The following is a 4585-nucleotide window of genomic DNA, read 5'->3' as shown; positions in this document are numbered from 1 at the left end:
ACACGCAGGAGCCATGCCCTACAACTTCAAGATTAGCTTTGTAACACCGCATTCCACTTTCTTGCTTTGATAAGCAGAAATGAGATTAGAAGCAAATACTGGCAAGTTGTGCTTATTATTAAATCTGGCATCAAATCCATCAGTATCCCACCATTAAAGGTTTTCTATGTTCACAGAGTTGCACGGGGTGGACGGGGCAGCGCAGCTTGTTAAGCAGCCACTCACAACACCAGTATCCCTTATCTGAGCATCAATTCAAATCTCGGCTGCTCCACTTCCAATCCAGTTTTTTGCTGATGCACCTGGAAAGGCAATGGCTGATAGCCTAAGTATTTGGCTCCCTACCACTTGGGTGGATGACCAAGATGGAGCCCCTGGTTCCTGCCTCTGGCCTGGCCCAGAATTTGGCTATTGCAGATGTTTGGGGAGTGAACCAACAAACAGAAGATCCTTCTGTCGCTCTGTCTCTGTCACTCTGCCTTTCAAGCAAAAAAGTCAATAATTTTAAAAGAAACTAGATTATAAATAAATAAAAGCATTTCATTAAAAAAGGGGGGCAGGCATTTGGTCCAGCAGGTGATACCCAAGCCTCCATCAGAGTGCCTGGATTCAAACCCCCGACTCTGGCTGCTGCATCCAACTTCCTGCCAGTGTAGACCCTGAGAGACATAGTGATGGCTCAGGTGGCTGAGTCTCAAGTTCCTGGCTCCTGGCTCCCGCCCCAGTCCCAGCCATTGCGGGTTCTTAGGAAGTACACCAGGGACTGAGCACTCCCTGTGTCCCTTCCCTTTCTCCAGGACTTCTCTTCCCTCTGTGTCTCTGTCTGCCTCTGGGATAAATTTATAAAGGACAAAGGTTACTTGTAAGTAAACAGGCAAGATAGGCATGTATTAAATATTTTGAGAATAATGCCCAAAAATCTGGTAAATGGTTTCTACTGGTAGGTCTACATGGAAGTCCTGAGTTATGGGTACTTTCACCTCTATTTAATAATACTAAAAATTAAGTCTTACGGTCACAGTTGCATTTATTAGCACATGTTCATTGTGATGATCTTCATGTTTGCTTGAAACAGTCTGAAATAAAATCATCTGAATGAATGCAAGAGCATTCACCCAGACTGGGCAAGTATAGCAAGAGACAATTCACAGTTGAGTAAATACAGACGGTCAGAAGCTCAAAGGGATGAGGGTTGGGGAAATGCAAAACATGCGACAGAGCTTTTGCTGGCAGAGGTGAAGACGGCTCGGCTCGCTGCCAGGCGTGTTGCTGCGAGTGGGGCCGTGGGCCTCTGGTGGGAGTGCCATAACTGGGTTAGGGTTTCAGGAGGACGACTTTGTTGTTATCTATCCACACACACCATGCAAACACCCGGGAACTGAGCACTTGGTCCCAAGATATCTAACAGAAATACATTTACATCCCCAAGAAGACATATACACAGCCTCACCTCAGTGGAAAATAAAAACAATCGAAACACCCATAAATAGGGGAATTCACACATTGTGATGTATCAACTCTTCAACAACAACAAAAGTAAGGTAGTTGTTAACACCAAGAGACTGTTCAGAATGCAGCAACCCAGGACACACCCTGTCACCACACGAGAAGCTGAGAGCAACATTGACCTGGTCTGTCTACACCTCAGATATGCCTGTGTATAGCGAAGCCATCTAGATGGGTCCCCACCCAACTCGGGACAACTTCTTGGGGGGAGATCAGTTGATGCAGAAAGAATGGAGACAAAGAAGGCAGGAAGGATGCCTATCCACAGTGTTTATTTTTCCTACAAACAGAAAACTTCTGCAATTTGTTAGAGCACTTGAGTAGACCCTGCCACGTGGACTTGCCATCAGTAGACCCTGCGCACTGGGACTGCTGGAGGCCAGGGTGCCAGATCTAAGGCCCTGCAGGGCTTAGCCTGTGTGAAGAGGAGCTGACACTATAGCACAGAGGGCTGGGCTGCCACCCGTAATGTCATCATCCCACACAGCTACTAGTTCAAGTCTCGGCTATTCCACTTCCAATCCAGCTCCCTGCTAATGACTTGGAAAAATCAGTGCAAGTCCTTGGGCCCCTGCACCCATGTGGGATACCTGGAAGAAGCTCCTGGCTCTGGCTTGGCTCTGACCTAACCCAGCCATATGGCCATCTGGGGAGTAAGCCAGCAGTTCCTCTTTGTCTAACTCTTTCAAGTAAATAAATAAACCATTTTTTTAAAAGATTTTACTCAAATATAGTGGCCAGGCCTGAGCCAGAGAACCTGAGGATGGCCAAGAATGCCACATTTTCCTGTTCCAACTCTACTAACTTGTGACATCCATCCAAATAGGACCAGCTTCTTGGTAAAAGAGAAGTGGGCCGAGGGATGGTTTCATTCCCACTGTCAAACCTGTTGCAGTGGCCCATGCACAGCCCATCCTGGGAAACCACAGACCCTCGCCCAACACTCTCCTAGACCTCCTCAGAGCTAGCCACATCCTGTGTTCTCTCCTGGGCTAGGTCTTTCCCAGGTGCCCTCCAGGCCCCCTCTCTGCTCCTACAGACCAGGTATGCCGACACCCCCTCTGGTTTCCAGGTGGGCGTGGCCAAGGAACAGGTGCCCCAGGACTACGCAGATGTGGGCTGAGACTCAGTTTATCCTCCTGGCACTTCCTTTCCAGGCCCAGTCTGGGGAAGGCTGGATGGATCCTGTCTCCAGCTGGAGCACCCCTCAGGCTTTTGCCACAGCAGGTCCTTACTGCCTCCCTGCCCCTCACTGCCCTTGTGGCCCTACCTGCATCCCTGCCCACGGCCCTCATGAGGGTTTCAAACCTTTGGAAAATATGTTTGTTTCTACATCCCATCCCCACCATACCCTCACTGTCCACACAGTAGTCCCATCTGATGGAGCTGTTCAAGGCACCAACAGGTTGGGCTGCCCACATGGGCACTGGCTTGAGTTCCAGCTGCTCCACTTCCAATCCAGCTTCTCAGTAACACACTTAAAAAAGCAGCAAAGCATGGCCTGAGTTCTTTAAACCCTGCACCCACCTCGGAGACCCAAAGGAAATTCCTGATACTGAATTCTGGTCCAGCCCAGCCCAGGCCATTTGAGGAGTGAGATAGAGGATGGAAGACCTCTCTCTGTCTGCCCCTACCCTTCTGTAAATTCTGTCCGCCTTTCACTTAAACAAATAAATAAATCTTTAAAGGGGGCGGGTAGACAACCCACATGGTGAGCTGGGAGCAGGTCTACAGGCACCCACCAGGACAACGTGGGGTAGCTCCCAAGGGGTAGGCTGGAATGGAGGTCAGTTAGGGTTTCTGAGGCTGGCAGAGAAGGCACCATGGGTCTTCCCAGGCTAGGTCACTCAACCCTATGATGTGTGTAAGAGCCAGTGCTGAGGGCAGGCTGGGGCAGGCTGGGGGCTTGAAGTTGATGTGCCAGGCTCCCTGGTCCAGGCCACAGCAACCCACTGGGGGCTCTTGGAGCTTGCCATCAGCCTGTGCTTTCAAGTCCTGTTGGCCCCTGACACATCAGGATCTCTGATCTGAAGGATTAGAACCTGTGTGTGTTTGTGATCTGGCCCCAGGGCACAAGGACTGGGCTGTGTCATAGCTGACTCCCGCTCAAAGAAGCCAACAACTTTTCAGAGAAATGATGTCCTTGCTGGGGACACAGCCTGTGGCACTGATGGGAAATTCTCCAGCCTGTGGAGGGATCCACGAGGTGAGACAGAGATTTCCGAACCCAGAACTCCCATGGGCACAGGATAGTGGCTGGAGATATTTCTTCCTGAACATGGCCTAGATGACATGTCTGTGAGCTCCTCACCCTTTAAATAAACTTTATAAATTAAAAAGCAAAGGAGAGAGACCAATGCTTTACTAACCATAAACAGCCAATTGTTGCAGCAGGAAAAGCGAGATGTAATTTTGAACCTTGTGTGACCTCGGGCAAGTCATTCAGCCCGAGTCTTGGCTTCCTCTCTAGTCAAATACGGGCACAAACGGAAAGGTCTGAGTGTCATAAAGCTGCACAGGTTAGCCCCACGCCCGTCCATGGTCAGTGCCAGGAACAGAACCACACCTTCACAGTCCAGCGTGGGGAACAGCAGACACTGCTGTGCCCACCTGACAGAAAACAAGTCCAAGCTCACAGCAAACAAGGACTGGAGCAGACCCAGACCCACGCCCAGCGCCCGTCCGCTGCTGCACCAGGACCTGCCGTGGCCACAAGGCCTCTCCCAGCGCTTAGGATTCTTAACGGAGACATGATCAAACTAACCTTTAAATCCCCACGTGCAGGCCACTGAAGCGCCAAGGCGGTGCGGGCAGCCTCCTGAGCCCACGCCACGTGCAGACCAGAGAACAGCTCCCCCTGGCCCACGTGGACAGCGGTGCTGGCCGACTCTCCAGGTGTGCCCTGTCGGAAGTGAGGGCAGCACCGAGCTGACACCCCGGTCCAGGGCTCTTCCTGTTATTCCTTCCCAGCACACCAGCTCCAGAACCGCTCTGATGTGATGGAGCACTCCTCGGAGCCTGAAGGGACCAGACCTGAGGCCTGGCTGCCTCACCGACTCTGACGCCTCATTCACCACAG

The sequence above is a fragment of the Ochotona princeps genome, chromosome 5 (genome assembly GCF_030435755.1).
Source record: "Ochotona princeps isolate mOchPri1 chromosome 5, mOchPri1.hap1, whole genome shotgun sequence".
Lineage (NCBI taxonomy): Eukaryota > Metazoa > Chordata > Mammalia > Lagomorpha > Ochotonidae > Ochotona > Ochotona princeps.
This window is presented reverse-complemented; position numbering follows the sequence as displayed.